Raw genomic sequence first — 22,862 nt, 5'->3', positions numbered from 1 at the left:
AGATCAAGCAATTTTCTCACCCCTCTGGATATTATAGTTCTTAATACACAGGATTCTCCCTTAGCCTGGACCTGTCTCCTCAGTTGAAGTTTTCTGTTTTCCCAGCATTCTTGTTGCTTCCAGCATAGGTAGGGGAGGAGAAAGGCAAAAGCATGATGACACTGTCCCCTATTTTATATCCTTAGTCCATATGCCTAGAAGACTCTAGCCCAGGCATGTCCTGGGGGGCTTTGCTGAGTCACAGGGGTGAACAAGAAGTGGGTATTCACATCCGAAGAAGTGGGTATTCACACACGAAAGTTCATGCTCCTATACGTCTGTTAGTCTATAAGGTGCCACAGGACTCTTTGCTGCTTTTACAGATCCAGACTAACACGACTACCCCTTTGATACAATCCCCCTGGTGTGGTCTTGTGCAACTGAGTCATAGAGTTCAGTAGTCCCTATTGCGTGGTGCTTGGGCAGCCCTCATTGAATTGCAAATCTCTTGATTACAACTCCCCTGCTGATTAATGGTCACTGAGGAGTGGTTTGCCTTCGTTGTATGTCACTAGCAAACTTATAACATATTTCAGTAACAACCATACAGCAAAATCTCATAACTTCATACACACTAATATTTGTACAGAACAACGGGTTTCAGCAGATCATGACCTTTCATATGATATCTTACATGGCATGCTTTGTATGAAATATCACAACCATATATGAATGATGAACATGGGGGTTATAGGGTGCTATTTTGAGTAGTAAACAATAACAAAAATCTTATTTTTGCCAATAATCAGGTTGGTATAATTATATAAAGGGATCAGTACTGTGAGATAAGACGGTGTCATTGTTATAAAGCCACTTTTCTGACTGTAACCACACTTTAAATAGTTCCCGTCTTTGCTGGAAGTGATGTGGTAAGGTACTTGGATCCAAAGACTTTGAGTTATGGTAAACATAATTTTATTAAAATTACTTGACATTAAGTGGGATGCAAGGCTTTTGCTGCGGTTACCAAAAGAAGTGAATGGTTGTGCACAAAATAGGGATATGATGTTATTAGCTGTAAGAAGAGTTGTTCGTATGGTTTTATAAAAGTGGGAGTGCCCCCAGGAGATAAATTTCCCTCCCTTCCTCCCGCATCTCATTTTGAATACCCTCAGCGAGATATTCATCACCTTTAACTCATTACTTTTTATGGGGATTGAGAGTGCTCAGGACCTTGCAGGCAGGTTCACTCAGTGACTTGCAGGCTTGGGCCCTTTATTTGGTTTTTGGAGAAAAAAAATTAAAGTGTAAAAAGAATAACACATGGTAAACAGTGTACATAAGAATGGCCATACTGGGTCAGACCAATGGTCCATCTAGCCCAGTATCCTGTCTTCCGACAGTGGCCAATGCTAGGTTCCCCAGAGGGAATGAACAGAACAGGAAATCACCAAGTGATCCATCCCCTGTTGCCCATTCCCAGCTTCTGGCAAACAGAGGCTAGGGACACCATCCCTGTCCATCCTGGCTAATAGCCATTGATGGACCTATCCTCCATGAACTTATCTAGCTCTTTTTTGAACCCTGTTATACACCCGAACAAGACTCATATTACCTGAAATATGCTGACAACCATTGAGTCACAGATGTATTAACAAAGTGATAATACTCTTGTATTGCATTAAATACCCATATTTGTGGCAATTTTGTGATAGGAGAGACAAAGACAAATGTCAGCTGTCATCAAAGGAAAAAAGCTGTAACCAATAGGGTAAGGGCTAATAAAAGATTTGTTATGAGACATCTGAGGTGAGAAGTGGTCTGGAGGTTTGGGACAATAATTGCAATGTATAAACTGACAGCATATTTGAGAAAGTTTTCAAAATGTATTTGTTTTCAAAACAAAGAAAAACTGGGTCCTTTTAAACCTTGGTAGCAGTGATTAAGTATGGCACAGATTTTCAAAATTGAAAATCTTGGCCTATTATATAACCTATACAGACCAGTTACATGAAAGCATCAATTTCCTTTAATGTCTGGATTTTTTTCCTCTAAGAAGTCAACTTAAAACAAGACATAGATTAATGAAATCTAAACAAATAAAAACAAAATCCTTACCTCAAGCAGAGTTTTTACCCTGAAAAAGGAGAAGCGCCGGACACTCTATGGAGTTGACTAGGGTCTTTGCAATTACTATTGATTTTAGGTGGAAAGTACTCGGATACTGCTAAAATCCTAAAATAGAGTCAGGTCGCAGAGCTGCCTCTGCCAGCTTTTTGTGCCTATGAAGATTCCTCCTTTAAAGGGGGAATTCTTCAGTGCAGATCTCTTGCCACATGTAGTTCAGTTTGGTCTGCATAAGACTGAATTTAGCAGACTGAAGACTCTGGTTCAAAATGTTTAAAATTAAAGGAGAAAGATGAAGATAATCTATACAGTCAAGTCCAGCATTTCGTAATCAGTGTAACAATTAATGCCAGAGAGCAAACTTTGCATTAACTATATTTTATGCCTCGGAAAGTGGGAGAGTCCTATAATACATTTTTGAGACACTAATTTGTTTAATCCTTAGAGGGAGCACAATAATCTTGGGTTATTTTAAGTAAAAAGATGCCTGAGAAGAGAGAATCTGTATCAGTACCACCTGGGTCAGAATGAACATTTAAAGAAGTAGTGTGTTAATACTTAATAGAATTTATTCATGCATATTTTATAACTTCTAGCTTTTGTAGCTGAATATAATGAATGGAGCTCCAAGAGGTTGAGTCATCATGCCGGTAGCTGGTGCCAGTTTCCAGGCATTCACTTTAATTATTTATGCTTTCTCTAATAGAATTTATGGCACATTTTAAAAGTAAAGAATTGTATCTTACCAAACACATGCCGGGGTACCTGGCAAACAGACTGAGGTTGGCAGAAGTAAAAATTTAGTTTCCACTTGGTCTTTAAGTCAAATATTTATTTTTGGGTTTTTTAGTTACAGTGTATAGTACTTTCACCTGTTTTTTTTTTTTTTTTTTTTTTTAACGGAGCAAATTAGTGAATGGAAGAACAAACCAGGTGGACAAGGATCAATGCTGTGGTTGGCCACAACTTAAAATGTGACACAATGCTGCATTTTGTGGCCTTGTTGGATTATGGAGTCTGAATATACAGTCCCATGCATCTGTCCTAAATATAATGTAGCATTTTTCATTTTCGATGCATTTTACATAAATTAATTAATATTCACAATACCCTTCTGGCAGGTAATTATTATCTCCATTATACAGATGGAGAAGCTAAGACAAAGGTGAACTGACTTTCCCAAGGTTATAGAGAAAACTAGAGTCAGAGACAGAGTTTGAGTTTAGAAATTCCGAGCATGGACGGTTAGTTTATGCATGATTGGGAACCAAATCATGTTTTAATCCGCACCTTCAGTTATGTTGGTGCAAGTCTGTTGTGGATAGCCATAGTCCAGAATAAAATTTACAAAAATGACATAATATAAATTGAAAAGGGTGGTCTTATTCCGGAATCAGTTTGTCCACACACAGACTTGAACTGACATAAATAAATGTGTGAATTAAAACCATTTTAGTTGTTTGGGATCCCCTTTGTATGTAGATGAACCTTTACTCTTGTGCGTAGACCACATCTCTCATTTAAATGTATTTGATACAAAGGCCATTAAGCGAAATGTTGTCGATCTAATGATTTGTGGCTCTGTGGGTGAGGGATGAAATAGGAGGGAGCAAGTTTTGGAGGTGGTTTTCATGCACAACTTCATTGTGCCATCCTTAAACACATGGATGGGCAAACTAGCACAAGTTAATGTTGATTCAATCAGCATTATCTTCAGTATGTTCCCCATCCACATTCTGATCCTCTCAAGACCTGAAGGAAAGTTAAGAAGCCATGCTGTTTGGCAGAGCCTAAAGTAACATCAGATTCATGCTGTCAGTGGGCTACAGGTAACAAAGAGCCAGGGCATCTAAGGAGATGACCCAGGCCTCTGGTGGCTCTCTTGAGATCTCATTAGATGTGTGGGTCACTCCCTTTGCCATTTCTGTAGCAGTGCAACCTCCCATGGCCCAGCAGAAGAATGAAGAGAAAAGTTTCTGAGTGCAGACTCATGTCATTTCAAGACCCTTGGATTTAGGGGAGTCTGGGGATCTGAATGTTTATATAGCATTTGAAAATGTAAAGCATCATATAAGAACTATGTGTTACAATAATGCATTTTTTCATTCCACCACTTGTAATTGACTCTTTGCATTCCATAGGATTTTAAAAAAATATATACACTTAACAAATGTGGTTCTAAGAGGATTTACTGAGATTTCCTTTTCTGTATTATTTATATTGTTTATTATTGTTAAGCACTGACTGCTGAACAAGAGACAATTCTTCCTGAGGAGTTTATAATCTAAATAGACAGATAATGCAAAATGCACCGTGAGATGCACAGAAAGATCATATATATATTCACTTATGTACGGTAGCTTTATGTACGACCCTATGTATTATGCAGCTGCAGAACACATGTGTTACCTGTCTTTTTCAGCAGAATTGTGCTAAAAATCCCCTAAGTTTTCATTTGTTTTCAAAATCTTTCTAGCACCTTGAAAATGTGAAGTGTGTAAACTGATGCAATACTGTATTTGTGAGTCTGAAGAGAGTCTACAATAAAAGCCTAAGAGGTGTGAACTGCCCCATTCATCTCAATGGTTGATTTCTGGAACATAAGAATTATACTTAAATGTCAGTATTGTCTGTTTGTTTGTAGTGGTGGGTGTTGTAACTGTGTTGGTCCCAGGATATGAAAGAGACAAGGGGGTGCGGTAATATCTTTTATTGGATCAACTTCTGTTAGTGAAAGGTATAAGCTTTCAAACTACACAGAGCTCTGCTTCTCTGTGGTAGCTTGAAAGATTGTACCTTCCACCAACAGAAGTTGGTCCAATAAAATATATTATCTCTATCTACCTAATCTCTTTAATATTGTGTTTCAATTCCAGTGATTTAAACAGAAATATACATCTAATGTAATTATCCCACAATCCCAAATTGCCTTCATTCCCCGCAGATGCCAAAATCTTCAGCATACTGAAAACAGCATAAAAAAAGTATATGTCTTGTCTTGTCCTTATGCTGTGTGCTCTGGCCTTTTAGACTGATCCTGCGAAGATTTAGGCATATGATTATTTTTGACCACTCTGAATAGTCCTGTTGAAATTTGGATTACTCAGAGTGAACAAGATTAATCATGTGCCTAAAGGCCAGAATTTTTAAGGTATTTAGGTGCCTAAAAATGCAGATAGGTGATTTTGAAAATCCCATTAGGACTCCAACTGCATCTTTAGGTGCCTAAATACTGTTGCCCTTTTTCAACCCAAGTGGACAGTACATTTTGGGGCCTTGGGGATGTTCTAGTTGGGAGTAGAAATTAGTGATAGGTATTTCTGTAATACAGTTTTGTTTATTTACAAAAAAAAGTACAAACTCCTGTGTTTCTGAACACAGAAGGAACCAAGAACAAAAGGAGCAGTTTTTTTGTTTACAGCTCCAAACCCCGTTAGCCAACAGACTGAAAAACTCTCCTTCTAGCTTTTTCCAGGGAAACACTATGCTTACAGGCTACTGTTTGGCTTTCTTACTTTTTGCCTGGTCCTCTGTCTCTGTTTTTGTCTGTCCTCACCTCAGTTTGTGTGTTCTCCCATACACCCACCTGATCAAAATAATCAGTCAGATCCTCCACCCACCTGGCACTAGTTTCTGGCGGACTCTATTAGGCTTTGTTTTAGGTATGGCCCCTTAGCCGTATCTTACAACTATCTTACATGGGGATCTCATTCACACATCACTATGAACAAGGTTTTAACGCAACCTATAACAAGGTTTCACCCAGCTCATAATGGTACTTTTAAAATTCTGGCCCTACAGCTAGGTCTACACTACAGACACCTGTCAGCACAGCAGCGTTGGTCAGGGATGCTGAGAGGTGATCCCTGACTGACACTTAGGGCAAACTGTGGTTTTACTGGTACACAGAGTGTGTTGCATGTTTGTGAGATGGTTCTATTATATTGTGCAAAATACAGCTTTGCCTGTAGAACTGTATCCACAATAGGAGGCTTTGCTGGTGAAATATACTGGTATTCCTATACTAGTAAAGCACTCCTCTTGTATAGACATAACCTTTTGCAAAATCAAGATCTTCAAACAAGAAAATATTTGTTAATTAAGACTTTTCGAAACTGGTCATCAGTTTGTATCTAGTTTAATGGATACTGATACTTTGTTTCCAATTGCATATTGTGTTCAGATGTACATTTCTCTCTCTTTTATTGTAGGATTTTGATTGTATTCTTGCAGATTTACTACATGAACAATACCATGCAACATGTAACTTTCTAAGGTAAAATTTCTTTCCCTAAATGTTGGGTATTGGAGATAAAGTAGTGGGGATGTCTAGAATTCAATTGTATCTGACTCAATTCAACTGTGTCATGAGAGTTTCATAAAACACTATGTATTTTAGCCTTTTTTTCCCTGTTGGCATTTATATGAATTGAATCTGATCTAAAGTGTATTGGAGTTAATTTGAGTCTTTCCACTGACTCCCGTGAGCTTTGGACCAGGCCTTAAATGACAGACAGGAGGGTGCCGATAAATATTCGTATGGATCCATCCACATATTGAGACAAATTTATCTCTGGTGTAAGCTGGCACTACTCTCATGGAAGTGTCTGGGATAAATTGATAGGTGACTCAAGTTACATGTAGAGTGTAAATGGGCTGTAAAATGGGTATAACTTAGTGATAATATAATGTAACCTGCACCAATTTGGTATTCAGTGGATATGTAAAATGAATGTATTTTACACATCAGAAGCACAAAGAGGGATATAGCAAGAAAATCAGCTAGAAGGGGAATGTAAAAATAGACCATTTTACATCTTCCTGTTAGCTGCTTTTCCTGTTATACCTATTTCTTGCTATACTCATTCTACTCCCTTTCGATCCTTTTATCATTTATCTATTTTATTTGTACTTTCTGGGTCAGAGTCTGAGCTCAGTTGTACCAGTATAAATTAAAAGAAAGCAAGAAAGGAATGCTATTGATGCCTACTCCATGAGACATAGAACCAGATTCCTGGGTGATTTAAACTGAGGTACATGTGGATCATCAAAAACACAAGTTGCATCAGTTTAATTAGAGTTGGATTATAATTGATTTAGTTAAACTTGTACAAACCCCTGTGTAGTTACACGTGTATTGGTTTTAAGATAATTATTTTGGTTTAGCTTGTGCCTATAAATTTGTTAACCCAAGCTAAACCAATATAAGCTAGTTGTAAATTGAATTAAGAATGTTCAGACGTGGTTTTTCATTGGCTTAACTAAATCACCTTAACATCACACCTTTAGTTAAACTGGTGCAATTTTCTATGTAGACCTGGCCTTAATGGGTTTAAATGATAAAGCAATCTATCCTGCACTAATCGGGCATTCACTGAGTGTGCAAAATTGGCCATATTTGAATATCAGTTGTTCCTACCCATGCCTGCTTTCTGACCCACTTCCACCCATGTGTGTAACTTAAACTACTGTTTGAATCACCATTTACTTTGACTAATTGCATGAGGGACTATGCATTAGCAACATCATTTATCTGCCGTCTTTTCATATTGTCATCACTAGGCCCCCGCTAGACCCTTCAATATAGTCTTGCTTGTATAGAGGCTAGCTCTTAGTATTGTACACTTTGCGAAATTGTATGGCAAATGCTGGTTTGGCAACACAGAGAATGTTCAGCAGTTTCAACTCATTTGACTGAATATAAAATGCTGGCTCCAAACTGAAATTCTGGAAGGTTTTATTAAGTAGGCCCCTCCATTGTTTGAAAACATTTGTTTTTAATTTCTTTCCAAAATAAATATCTTTTGGCTTTGTCTATTGCAGTGGTTCTCAAAAAAAATTTTTCACGGACCACTTGAAAATTGCTGATGGTCTCAGCAGAACACTTAATGATCTTTCCAAATGTTGTTTGTACCGTTAGCTAATTATTGTAAAGCGCTTTGGATAAAAGCACTATTAAAAAAAATCCTTAATAATAATAAATGTTTTTTTGTTCTACAAATAAAAGCCCACAACTCATAATTTAATATTAGTAGTGTTACCTTTCTAATGCAATGGATGTGCCCTCTCTCTCCTGCCGCGGTAGCCCCTGAGCTAGGGCTGGGAAGCAGGGGGGTCTTTCCCTTTCTCCCCTACTGCAGCCGCAGCCCTGGCGCTGGAAAAAGTTGCCTCTTTCTCTGACTGCCGCAGCCCTGCACATCTCAAATTCCCCTCACCCCCTTTTCTCACCCCACTGCCCACTCCCACCTACCCTTATTTCCCCCCAGGCCACAACTTCACTGTACATGTGCGTCTTCTCCAGGGTCCAGGCACCTAATTAGTGGAGCCACTCCTGCGCGGCTTCACTAATTAGGTGGGTGGCCCTTCATTCTCTCATGTGCGGCCGCCCAGGTGCGCACCTTATAGGGAACTATCCGCGGAACACCTGAATGGAGCTTGCGGACCACTGGTGGTCCGTGGACCACTTCTGGTCTATTGCTTTGAATGTATTTTTGGTAATATGAGCTGCTTTATCTGTCAGATGCTCATTTTGTAGGCAGTAGTGTGTGACCAGTCTTTCCAAAATGTGTTTGTTTGAGGACATTACTGTTTTATTTTCCAATTTTTTCCAGAATAAATTATGCTTTTTTCATTTGTTCTCCCCCCTCCTTGTATCATTCTTCTTCAAGTAATGTCCCTATAGGTGCTCCATTTTTGGGTGCGCATATGCCCCATGTGCCTTTGATTGGAAACATTTGGTAACAGTGCCCATTCAGCCTACACATGCACCCTAGCTATCCTTGTGCCCTGTAACAAGGATATACATTGCCCTGTTGGACAAACTGCCATCAGTTCGTTTTCAACAGCCTTGGCCTGAGACGGAGTGTTTTGCAGTGCCTCTTCTTAGCTAGTTTACCTTAGGGAATAGCTGTTCTTGTTTAACTATTGTTGGTTTTAGGTTTTGCCATTTAGCTCTTTCTTGTTTTTATCCATATTGGCAGGTTTTTTTGAGGGGGGACTTCTTCGGGAGACTCCACCTCCCCTGATGTTTCTCCTTCCTTTGGGGGAAGCTATCTTGGGTTATGCCTAGCCCCACCCCAGAGCCTGCACCTCCAGCCGGAGCCTTCATCCCTCCCATACCCCAACCCCCAGCCCCAGCCTGGAGCCCCCTTGCGCTCCCTAAACTCCTCATTTCTGGCACCACCCCAGAGGCCACACCCCCAGCCAGAGCCCTCACCCCTTCCTACACCTCTACCCCAATTTCGTGAGCATTCATGGCCTGCCCTAGAATTTCCATACCCAGATGTGGCCCTCAGGCTAAAAATTTTGCCCACCCCTGCTATAGCTGCTTGTGTGAGGCTAGCAGGCTGGTCCCATCCCAGGAAGTGGAGGGGGGCTGGTAGGTGGTGGCAGCCGGGTTGACGAATGCCACCTGGATGAGGAACGAGAGCCAGTTCATGCATAGATGAACCCTATGGTGCCAGCTGGCTTGGCATGGGGCAGGGTTTGGGGCCCAGCTCACTTTGTGCTGTGCTCCGGGCCAGGCTGCCGACATTGATTCCTGTCTGACTGGCAGGAAGATGGGTGGCCGGTGCTAACAACTCAGTGATTAGAAGCCCTGGCCCTGCTAAGGGAAGGCACTGCAGCACCAGCTGGTATGGAGGAGAGACTGGGATCCGTCTCCTCACACCGTACCCAGCATAGTAGCCAGTACCACCACTGGTTGGAACATGTGCATGTGCGTGAGGGGCCCCTGCCCCAGCAGGGGGATAATGGTGTGAGGTGGATCCTGAGCTCAGCTCCTTGCCAACCAATGTCTTCCCGAGGCCTTGTCCACATTGTGCAGTTGTTGGTACAAAAGAATTATGAAATCTCTGAACACATCAGAATGTGTCCATACAGTTATCCAGTAATTTTATTTCCTGGCAATTGTCATAATAAAGTTCCTTTTCTAGAACTTCCTTCTCTATACAGTATGGCTGACCTCTTTTCATGCTTGTTGGAGTTCAGAAAACTGATATTTTGGCAAGACTACGAATTGAACCATGACTCTCTAAGACAGTAAACTAATCATCTCTGTGGCATTTAATAGTGCATTATCATATTTCTAAGTTATTTTTGCTTCAAGACTTAAGGTACATAATGTATCTCTGTGATTAGGTTTATAATCAAGGTTTGCTGAGGTCAAATATGAAGCATTGTTATGGTTATATTTCGAAATGTGATGTGAAAATTCATCTATTGGATTTTTCTGCCATATTTGAGGTTTTCCTTAAATATTTTCCCTCTTTTATAAGAACTGTAACATGGCAGCACTTTTTTGCAATGGTTTATAATACTAGAATTATTTAAATAATTAATACTTTTAATTATTTTAATTTTTTGCAAAATATTTGGGCAATTAATATTTTTTGTTTTGAAAGATACAATGAAATAAACAATGTACATTTAACTCAGTGTTGCGCTCATGAAATTTTGCAGTAGAAGTGCTATAATTGCTGTCTGGGAATATTTTTCTTTTTGTGTATTGTAAGTGAGGAGAGACAAAAAGAGAGAAAATTTGTATCAAGTTGCTGCTGTTACTGACCCGTTTCTAATCCTGAAGCTGCCCGCAGGGTGCTTACATGCATGTAGTCAGTGCTGCTAATGGTTTGTGGTGAGGTCAAATGTCTTGTCTACAGAGCTCTGTAATGCAACAAGTGAGAGTGATGATAAATTACTTACACTTTGAGTCTTTAATTTTGCACCAGTAGTGGTACTGAAACCTCCCTATTCCCCTCCCTCCCCCATCCCCACCCCAACATTATAAAATTAACTGCAAAAAACAACAACAACCAAAAAAAAAAAATCAGATGTCTGGAGGGTTTGCATGGCTCATGGTGCTCTTAGAGCCAGAATCTATTTCATTGTCAGCTGGTGTTCAGACCCAAGGGACTACTGCCATAGAATCCTTTGCGAGGCTTTCATCTCCAGTGTATCTTGCTTTTCCTTACTTTTACTCAGGAAGAAATAAACATGGTTAATTAGCTACAAGTCTTCTCATGCATAGTCATTGCATCAGCCTGTCTAAGCTTTTTAAAAGTTTAAATGAGAAGATGAACTGGAGGCACTTTTCCTTGGAGCTATGAATGAAGAATCTAAAACTATGGCAAGTGGTTTTTGTTTGTTTTTCCAAAATAAAAAGCCACTGACTTGGCAGCTGGTTTCCTGTTGTAGTCTGTGACAGGGTCTGTCAGGCCTTCTCTACCCCCCTACTGGAGGCATCGGTGCCCTGACATCCCCACTTAAGGAAAATCCACTCAAACTGGGCTACCAACAAGACAGTCCTCCAGAGGCCTAGAAAGACCTGGAGGACATACTGACCAATCAAGAGTCAGCAAGCCAGTTAATAAGGCTTGCTTGCTTGCTCTCATCTCAGTGGTTGAGCTGGGGGGAAACTGGAAAAAAGGAGGAGGTTCTTAGTTCTAGCTGAGAAACTGAGGTCCAGGTATGGGCCTTGCCTTCAAGCACTGGAACAAAGGACTTATATTTAAGGTTTTTGTTTCTTTACTTAAAGACACAGAGAGTCAAATCCTGAGTTTATTTTGTTATTTAATTGTTGAGAGACTGACGCCCCCTTACAGCATAGGCCACACACAAGGGGTGTTACAAAGCAGGTTTGCCCACAAGGGGTGCTAAAGAGCAGTTCCACCTGCCACATACTTCATGATAAGAAACAAATGTATGTTGCATGACTGGGTTTTTACTGAAAATATGTCAGGTGGGTTTGCACTCCCAAGCTGTGGCATTCCATCACAGATGAGTAGAAACACTTCCATGATATCGATTATGGTTGCTGAGCTGAGCATTACATGGTTGTGACTTACAGTATATTATTCAAGTAACACTAACACCTTTGGTGGGGAGCTTTTTTCCTCTATTTGTCTCAGGCTCTGAGCTCATCATGGGATGTAACGTAGCTGTTAAAGGTTTCTAAAAATGATAACTATTATGCCTTCAGTAATTAACATTCAAAGAGCAGTCTTCATGTCCATAGTACTTTATTGACATTGGGCCAAATCCTGCTATTTTAAGTCAGTTGAGTTACTTTGAATTAACGCTAATGAGACTGAGAGTAGAATTTAACCTACTGTCTAATCTTCTCAACAACAGTGTGAGAGGGAGATAAGTAGCAGTGTTCTCTTTTTACAGGTGGGAAATTGAGACAGAGAAGTTAAATGGCTTGCCTAGTGCTATAGTGGCAATTAGTGTCTGTTCAGATTAGAACCTGGGAAAGCCTGTGATCAAACTACTAGATCACACACCTCTCAACAAATAAAGCTCTAATTCTGGCTTATTATAAATTTATTTAAGAAAAATACAATTCTATATTACAGATAGAAAAATGACCACCAGATGGTGCTATCCAATAGCTAATGAAATAATTCAGGCAGGGAAAATACACTGCCGTGTTTCATTTTGTGAGGGGCTGAGCATAAGGAATTCCTCTGAGGAAAATGATCATGTAAGTAAGGGACCACCATCCACAATCATTAGAAAAATGGGACAAATTTCTGTATATTCCTAGCAGTGGCATGTGATTTCACAAGGCAATAACATTCTTAAATCTTCTGGGGTTCTGCATATTGCCACCAGACTACCTGCTGATATGAGTGTATATAAATTGATGACAGCAATTGTATCAAATTATACACAGCAAATTGTGTGCTGCTGCATTATGCACCGTATTCAGAACCTAGTGGATTTAAGATGTAGTCACAAATAGAGCACATTACAGTAGTCTAATCTTACGCAATGAGGACATGAATCATAGTGAAGTCCACATCCAAAAGAAAAGGTTGCTGTTTCCTAGCCTGATGCAAATAAAAGAAAGTTATCCTACCTATTCAACAACTGGGAATCTAACCAGGCTCTCAAGTTGTAAATACAAATAGCCTCAAACAGACATAATCCTCACCATATTCCCTAACCTATCAATATTCTCTCTGTATAATATAAATTGAAGATCTTCTCCAAAGCATGTTAAAATCAATGGAAAGACTCTTATTGACATCAGTAAGTTTAGGATAAGACCACTCGGTGAGCCTTAGTCCACTCACTCTCACCCATATTCATGTTCATCCAGGCACTGGCTAAAGGTACACAACTGTATCATTTGGCTCAGAATAGAAGGAAACAGATGGGTCTTGTGTGTGTACTGAAGGCATCACAATTACATGTTATCACTATCCCTGCCTATAGCCCCCCATATATTTTTAATAGGAGGTGGGACATGATGGGACCTTGTAGAACTCCACATTAGAGTACCCTGGGGGAAGAATAGCAACACCCCAATGTGACATTCTTCAAAATATGAGAGAAAAGAAGGGAGCCATTTAAGGGCAACACCGTGCACTCCTCCTGGAGGTCTGGGGATGGGTCAACAACACTTTATAATCAGTAGTATTAAGTGCAATGGATAAATCTAGTAATATTAGTATGAACATCTGATCCTCATTAATGGCCAGTAGGAGATTGTCAACCAGTGCATCCAGCTCAGTGCTGGCATTCAGAATGGCAAGGTTCTAGGAAATCTGAACTATTTAAATGCTGTGGGATTGTCTTATTGCAATCTTTTCAATAATCTTAGCCATATTGTCAATGTGAAGAGAGATCTTCCTGAGCCAAGGATATATCAATGCATTCTTAGGCAAATCCAGCAGCCTTGCTTTTTGTAACAGAGACACTGACAATTTCCATTAGAATAGGTTCCAAATATATTTATCAGACTTCAGCAAAGAAGAAGATATATCCAGAACTTGGTTTGTGGCACCTGCTGTCAGTCTCCTGCTCTCTGTCACATCACATGCCCTCTCTTGGGGCTTTCAGCCATGGAACAGCTTGTCTTAAAGGGACCTGGATGAACAGAGTAGCTGCACCAGATTCAGCTTGGCTCTTAAAGGGCTACTGCCTTGTTAGAGCAGCTTTCTCCTTCAGAGAAGTGCTATTTGGAGAAGACCTAGAGAAGGTAGCCAAAGAGTTCTCTCTTGCATATCTTCTTCTTCAGCACTGTAGGTCCTTCTCACTCAGGCCCACAATCTTCTCCTGTCACAGCACTTTTTCATCTTTTTGCAGAGGCTCTTTTAAGCCTGGGGTAACCTTATAAGACTCATTAAAAGCCTCACAGATATGATTAATTTCCTCTTAGTCTCCCCAAACACCTTTTGAAGGACAGCCCCTACTAGTTTGCTTACAGTTTGCCGGGTGTTTGTTCAGATATCTGGGCTTGAGAGGAGATTACACAAGGAAACATCTAGAATCTGTCCCTTGTTGAATTCCTTTTATATTTAGAGAAACAGCCTGGTTTATAAATTTTTCTCATAGACAATCCCTGGAAATCTCTCATAGGCAAGTCCTCACTGGAAATTCCAGCCTGGGGCTTCCTAAAGTCTATAGTGATAATCTCTTTGGAGGAGCAAGACTGGAGATTTGTTGGTCCTAGTCTGTTTTGGTCCCAAACAAGTTGGAAAGATTTTGGCCCATCCTGGACTTAAACCACTTCAGAAATTGAATTTGCTGGATTTATTTCCAGCTGGAAATCCTCCATTCCATTCTGCTCTTCTGGTTCCTGGAGGATTTCCTTTACTCCATAGACCTCAAGGATGCATATTTTTGTGTGTCTGTCACTGAATTTTCCCAAACTCTATGCTCTGACTTGTTCTCAGCTCCCATGGTTGCACAATAAGGCCTTATTATAACAGTTTGCCAGTAGTATATTTTCCATTAAGTGGAATTTTCCAATTTTTTCCCCCTGGGAAACAAAGGAAAAAATAAAATCCTCCTTCTTCTAGCAGATCATCGCTTGCATATTTTTGGCATCATATAAAATTATTGACATGAAGTTCTGTTTAGATCAGGGAGCTAATGATTTTTTTATTGACATTAAACAGGAAATCACTTAATGTCAATTGATCATCAATCATGTAATATAAATTAGTGCTCAGGTATTATTATGATGGATTCCTGGGGAATACATTGTGATAGACACATCTGAAGTAGATGCAGCTGCTAAATTATTTGTTACATGGAAAAAAACATTTGTATTAAATGGACTTGAGATGATATTAATACTTGACTGTATTACTACTAAGAAAGAAGTGGATTGACTGGATCTTTAAATGGTAGTGATTGACCATATTTTTTCCTTCTTGTTGTCTGGTAGAGGGACTCATACTACTCACTGTTAAAGAGTGTTTCCTTGGAGAAACAAAGATAATGAGGACTAACCCTAACCCTCCCCTTCTTAATAGAAATCCAGTCATGTAAGATACACCCACTTGAGTCTATCTTAGAGTATGTCTTCTCTGCAAAGTTAGCCAGGACTAGCCCAGCAGGGGTGGAACATCCCCATTGCAAATTGCTACCTGTGCCAGACCTGTATTACAGAGTCCACAGTAGTGCTGTACTGGCCTGTGTACTTGAATGGATTTCTGGTGAGACAGCCCGTGGTTCTTAGTGGTGCATGAAACTGGGCTGCTCTATGAATTCATTCGAAGGAGTCGCCCTTCCCTCTCCCCCCATCCCAAGCGGGAACTGCTGTCCATGGTAGTGATGTGAGAACAATACTTTATGTAAATAACTTCCAGCTGGACTTACTCTTTATTAGCACAGACAGTTCTGAAGGCAAAAGCCGACAGTGTTTGGCAGCAATAACTTTTAATGAGAATACCATTGGGGAATATAGACTGGAAATTGATTTTTAATGTACCTGACTGGCTTTTCTGCGTCTCTTTCTTTCCTGTCAACTGAATATAAAATTATCATTTTGGGGACACTTTCCCTAAATTTGAGTTTTACTGATATCACACCACAGTTTTACCAGAAGGCTGGCATCAGCCTCTGGCTAATGGGCAGCACAGAAAGGAGGATTTCTTGGATGGCATCTGTTCAAATGCTGTGGAAATGCTTCAGAAAATGAGCTGGCAAACATGGGGTTAAAATGCTGATCCAGTAAAAGTAAGTTCAGTGCAGAAGAAAGGACATAGACAAGAATGTACAACCCAGGTGGAATTGTGGAATAGGACTGGAAGTCTAACAGAACCCAGGCTTGATTAGCCTGCATATACACGGCATTGTAAATAGGTTGCCAGCCAGAGCTGGAGTGAAACCTGAGCTCAAACCTATACCCTCAGCCGGGCCTGTAGCTCGGGGTTAAAGCACTCTCAGGCTTGGGTTAGAAGTGTATGGAAAGGAGGTTGGGTGACACCTAGGCTAGAGCCCAGGCTAACTCTGCGGTGAAGACATACCCTTTAAGTGTTTTATATAGCCACCCGACCTCTTATCTGAGCACCTAAGGAATAGTCTCTGCTCAGTTCTTCAGAGGTCTGGGGGGTTATTCCCCCTTGGCTCCAAATTTGACAAGCACTTGTGGATCACAGGTGAAAAAATTCTCCATAATTGAGCATTTTATCCCATTTATGTCCTGAGACAATGTCTGTATTCAAGTAAATATCCATACTCCCTCCACCTGATCCTTGAATTTCTGTAAAATGGATTTTTTTTCATATATCTTAAGTGCAGAATTAAGGCTGAAATCTCATCTTGAATTAATCTGACTGAGCTAAATTCATTGTTAGTGTAAATCTGTTGTCTTCAGGAACTCCATTTGATCCATTATTGCCTCTCTCATATGTGGTTCTATTGGGACAATCAATCATAATGGGAAAACATTTGTATAATTACTCAACAAAATATGTTATAGTCAAATTCTTAGCCATGTTTTTCATTTTACTTTTTCAGATCATCTCTTCCTTTCTCTTGACAAACCATCACTTACTTCCTCTTCCTTTGTTATCCTACGCATTTTTCATTGTATACCACTGGGTATCAGCATTACTCACACCATAAGTGTTTCTCTTAGTAGTCTTTTGGGATTGCCTGTGAATTACCCATGTCCTCAGCAATAATACTTACTCATAACTGAGTGAGGTAATAAAAGAATTTGAGCCTTTAATCTGCATTTGTGGAACCTTTCCTCATAATTTGTGTGTGCATGTGAAATTTTTTGCAGCTTTTCCCCCCTACTTTTTTTAAACGAACCCATTTGATGGAGTTATATGAGAAGAGGCAGAGTGTTTTTGTTTTACATTTTTATTTTTAAAACAAAAAATGAGCTTTATCTATAAATGACTGTTCAAAAGATCAACAGAACATGGTAAATGGTCACAGAAACAAGATTCTAATGCAGTTCACAAAAAGGGTATCACCTTAAATTTATTTCAGTATTCATTTATCTAAATTTGCTAGTTAATTTAGGTTCATATACAAGCTTATAATATTAAGGTCTTTACAGTCCTTCCACTATTAAGTAATACATCTTTTACATTTTTTTACTTGATAAACATAATATTTGCCATATCTGATATGTAAATGCATTGAAATGTATGTTTAACATATAAGTGCAGCTTTAACAACTTTTGAAATGTTTAATTTACTTTTAAACCAAAATGTCTTGTTTGGATGGTGCGATCTATCATGGAAATTCATATTTAGTAAATTTAAAGAAGCCTATTTTTCACTTCAAATGCCACAAAGCCTTTATGTGTCACATCAAGGAATACTTAAAATCTTTCATTTATCATGTACAAGCATAATAATAACCATATTCTAATCTCCAATCAAGGGCAAGCATCACAGTTTACTTGAAAAGAAACTGATTACTTGAGCATACCATAAATTCTCCTAAAATCTGCATGGTAACAATCACTGTGACATGCTTATTGAAGTCAATGGGAGGTTTTCTACTAATTTCAAGTTGGGCTTTGAGTCTGGCCCCAAAAGCACATGATTCATTATCATTTGTCCTCTTCACAAAAATATTGATTTATTACATACATTTTTATCATATCAATTGTAGATTTCCAAAAGTACAAGAACCCACTAATATTTTATATTAATTATATTTTGGGGTGGGATGTGACAAACTTCAGCCCAGAGAGTTTTTAAAAATATATTGAATATTGTGCACAGTCTCCAGATTTTTTAGATATAGTGAAATATCTCAAGTTATTTTCAGTGTATCACACTAATGTCACCAAAACTTCTTCCAAAGAAAAGAGTTTTGTTTTTCCGATTTTCCTTTTTTACTGTCTTGCCTAGTCTGGCCATATGTTTTTGGTTTTTTTAGTTTCATCTGTGCTTTCTGATTGCCACAGCATGTGCACCTTCTTATATGATTTTCCTATCTACTATTTTAAATCCCTGCCTATTTTTCTGTTCATTTTGCTGTTTCTTTGTGCTGTTTCTATCTCAGGGCTCAGTCCTGAGTACAAAGAGCTGCAAACTCCCACCAATGTGTGCAGTGTCTGCTTCCAGGAGCCTTCTCACCCTCTTGTGGACCATGCAAGGAGTGAAATTGTGAGAAGGCGTTGTGTCGGGGTGTAATAAGGCTTCTTACAGGCTTCCTTCCCATCACCCTCGCGTACACAGGCTACTCACGAGCCGAGCCTAAATTATAGTCTGACAGCAATACAACAAATATAATCAGAAATAAGACAAGTAAGCACCATTTCTTAACCCTTCATTGAAAACTCTGTCTAGTCAAAGTATTAACAAGTGTCACCAAAGAGTATTATAAATTCTCCATTGTATGGTCTGGTTCCCCTTTGAAGATTGCCTCATGCTGTGTGGGGTGGAGATTCTTTGTAAACATCACTGAACTTTTTATGCTCATCCTACAGTATTTCAATACATATGCACCCTGTCTGTCTGTATCTATCCATTGTTCCCTGTCTTGTCTTATACTTACAATTTAAGTTCTTCAGGGGCAGGCACTGTCTTTTTGTTCTGTGTTCGTATAATGCCTAGCACAATGGGGTCCACGTGAATAACTGGGGCTCCTAGGTGCTGTGTTAATACAAATAATAACAGTTACTATATCAGTGAGCCCTTGAGGAAATTCAAGGGTATGTCTGTTTAATGTAGTGGGTGCCATTGTGTTCCTTTATTGTAGAACATGCTGTATGTGTGTTGAGTATGAAATCATTTGTGAAGAATGACACCAGGATGATTATCAGATTGAATTGTCATCTCTATGCATTATAATGCAATTTTATTTAGTTAAGCAGCAGATGTATAATGAAATTAGAATTCATAAATCATTTATCAGGTCATTTCTATCATTATTCCATAACAGCTTAGTCTTTTTAGGGAGATTTTCTTCCTTTCCCTGGGTCCAATTTAATTTAAAACAAAAATATGTCTGGGTTTCTCATGACAGAAGCCCTGAAAAATTAAATTTTTAATGGCTTCTGGACATTTTAAAAAATTGAATCAGGCACCTTATGAGAACATTGATCCTTCCTCTGCAGATCTCTTTAAATTTATCCTATGAACGTATAATTTCCAGGCACTGCAGCCTGGCTGGAAATCCATCAGTCACATGGAAAACTGATAGTATTTTGTTCTGACACATTTATAAATGCTAAGTATAAAAAAATTGGTAAAATTGAAAAATAGATGTTGTTTATACAGTGAAAGATACCCTGGGATAGAATTTAAAAGTTCCAGTTAAAGGTTACCTTGTTTCATTTATTTAATTCTGTGCACCAATCAGTCTGGCTACTGGCCATATGATATATTTAAAACCAACACATTAAATTCAGTTTCCCACAACATACAGCCTGCATCATGAGAAGAAGTTCCTTGTAGTTGATCTGTAGTTGAACAAATGCTTGATCAAAGCTATTTGCCTTGTGCAGCACATTTAAGATAAATACTTAGGGGCTGAGAAAGTGAGTTCCATAGTGGGGAAAACACTCTGGGGTCTGATTCTTATTTATGCTAAGGCCCCTTTGCATCACTCTGGCTATACAAATTTAGGCTGTGTGTAAAGAGGCACTAGTATAAATCAGAATTCAGGCCTCTGCCTCTAGTCCTTAAAAGTATCTCATGTGATCTTAGTGATTCAGCTGTAAAGCACTTCTTCCTAGCAAACCTTGTATACTGTAGATTTGTGGGTATGATACTGCAGTTATAACTCCCTCTTCCTCTTTTGCATTTTGATGAGCCACTGAAATATGCCCTGATATTTTATTGCTGCCTTTGGAAATCATTATATTTTTTAGTATTTTTAGTAAAAGTCACGGACAGGTCATGGGCTGTAAACAAAAATTCGAGGCCCATGACCTGTCCATGACTTTTACTAAAAATACCAGTGACTAAAACGTGGAGGGTGGGCTGCCTGGGGGCACCATGCATGCAGGGGGAGGGCAGCCCAGATGCTGGGGAGGGGGCAGGCGGTGGCACGTGGCCTGGGACCCCTGCTGGTGCTAGAGGGGTTGGGGGCGGGTGGCAGTGTGTGGCACAGGACCCCCGCTGGTGCTGGGAGCTATGGAAGGCGGCGTGTGGCCCGGGACCCCGCTGGTGCTGGGGGGGCATGGGAGGCGGCGTGCGGCCTGGGACCCCGCCGGTGCTGGCGTGGGGGGGGTTGGCAGGGCCGGCAGACTCCTTACCTGGCTCCGCACCTCCCCTCCCCCCAGCAGCAGAGTTTGGGTGTGGGTGTGGGAGGGGGTTGGGGCACAGGACGGGGTGAGGCGGGCTCTGGAAGCGACGACATTCCCCTCTCTCAGCTGCTAGGCAGAGGCATGGCCAGGCAGCTCTGCGCACTGCCTCCGCCCAGAGCGCTGGCTTCGCAGCTCCCATTGGCTGGGAACTGCAGCCAATGGGAGCTGCGGAGGTGGTGCCTATAGGCAATGTCTTTCTCTATGGGTTCTTATATGGACCTCATTATATCTCTAGTGTGTGATTGCCTCCCTAGTAATTAAAAAGCAAACAGTACAAATGACCTCTTTCTCCCTTCCTCACCTGTAAAAGAAAAACCTCAAAATACATATTGGTATGTTTAAATGGATGGGCTGAGTAAATGTAGGCACTGGAAGAAGCTATTGTACAGATTTTTAAATGTTTTTTGTTGTTCAACAAAGTACAGTTTTCATTATTATTACTTACTGTTTTATTACAGTAGTTCCTAGAGCTCAGTTAAATACAGTAATTTATTTCTAATTCAGGAGAAAGTAGAATTTAATCTGAGAGTTTCAGAAGTAGAGAAGGAGTTTATTAACAATACTAATATCTCTTTTCCTTTCTCTACAGGAAACTCACATTATTCTCTTCATGGCCAGCAGAAGAAATAGACTTTCTTGTCCACTGCTCTCTACAGAGATTTTACAGGTGGTTGTTAGGGAAATGCAACAAAATTTAATAAGAATAGAGAATACTTTCCCTGTAATATGTAGTTAGGCTATTTTATAGCAGGGGCAAATGTAGCCCTTTTTTAATAACTCAAGAAATGTTTGTTTTGATCTATTTTGTAGACATTTGATTGTATTTGTGTGGACTTCATACTTCACCAGTATAAACATTAATAATAAGATAGATATCATAGTATTACTCTGGATTTACATTGGTGTAACTAGGAATAGAATGCTGCCCACTGACTTCAGTGGAGCTACTCCTGAGCTAAGTGAATGGAGAATCTGCTCCTAAAAACTGCAGTTTCCTACATAACTAGAACATATAACACATAACTTCTAACACTGTTGCAAAAAGGGGAACAGCAGTATTTTTCTACTCATGAGCGTTAAGTTTTACCACAAGGGAAACTAAAGTATTTGTGTAAACATTCTAAAACCACTGAAGCGTCTGGATTGTTTCCAGAGCTCCAGCACTGTCCACTTACATGGTATTCAATTGCTATGAGAACGTTTTGGATATTGGCATCACTGATCCTTTTGTTTCAGAATATCTGTGGAAGGAGTTTGTAGACACACTGACATCTATTCCATTTTTCTATTGTCTTCAGGACAGGAACAACTGTTGTCTCAGAAAGTTTAAACTCTTACTTCTTAGTAGTTGTAAAATCGGTAAGTATGTTAAAAACACATCATATGGCAGAAATGACATCCTATAATTCCTGCTGTAAAAGCTCAGATAACTGTAGGTCACAATAAGGAATAAAATTGAATATAAGAAAACTTTGTGAGAATGATGCATGTGAAAACTTGTGCTAGCCTCATGGGAGGATGTAATCTCTGAATACAGCCAATAGGGAGCTATTTGCATTTTTTAGTTTTCATTGTGGGTCTGACCCTGCATTCCTCATTCAGACAATAGCTTCTCAGTGACTTTCCTTTCTTTGACTACAATGGGAAGTTTTGCCTGAGAAAGGACCTCAGGCTCAGGAACATACTGTAAATTCATTCTATTCTGAGGTAGCATGGGGATCCCATTTTTCTGTAACAGTGTTTTGAAAGATGTTATCAATCCATTACATGTCTGAGATATTTTTCAGTCATTACAGTTAGGAATAAATCTACCTCAAGTCATATTGGGCCACATTTTTAGCCTGTATTGGTTTTATGCACTCACAGGGTAACAGTGGACGAGAAGCTGGATATGAGTCAACAGTGTGTCCTTGTTGCCAAGAAGGTTAACGGCATTTTGGGCTGTATAAGTAGGGGCATTGCCAGCAGATCAAGGGACGTGATTATTCCCCTCTATTTGACATTGGTGAGGCCTCATCTGGAGTACTGTGTCCAGTTTTGGGCCCCACACTACAAGAAGGATGTGGAAAAATTGGAAAGAGTCCAGCGGAGGGCAACAAAAATTATTAGGGGGCTGGAGCACATGACTTATGAGGAGAGGCTGAGGGAACTGGGGTTGTTTAGTCTGCAGAAGAGAAGAATGAGGGGGAATTTGATAGCTGTTTTCAACTACCTGAAAGGCGATTCCAAAGAGGA

The 22,862-nt window shown here is 39.7% G+C and overlaps 1 protein-coding gene across 1 annotated transcript in view; it reads left to right on the top strand.

Moving 5' to 3' along the window:
* Positions 1-22,862, top strand: part of LOC128837692 (uncharacterized) — a 73,301-nt gene that overhangs the window by 22,628 nt on the left and 27,811 nt on the right. Inside the window, exons 4-6 of the mRNA XM_054029023.1 lie at positions 6,318-6,382; positions 21,217-21,294; positions 21,926-21,986. The gene's annotated coding sequence lies outside the window, so the exon portion shown is untranslated. The remainder of the gene's footprint in view (positions 1-6,317; positions 6,383-21,216; positions 21,295-21,925; positions 21,987-22,862) is intronic.

Source organism: Malaclemys terrapin, chromosome 5 (genome assembly GCF_027887155.1).
Source record: "Malaclemys terrapin pileata isolate rMalTer1 chromosome 5, rMalTer1.hap1, whole genome shotgun sequence".
Classification (NCBI taxonomy): domain Eukaryota; kingdom Metazoa; phylum Chordata; order Testudines; family Emydidae; genus Malaclemys; species Malaclemys terrapin.
This window is presented reverse-complemented; position numbering and strand designations above follow the sequence as displayed.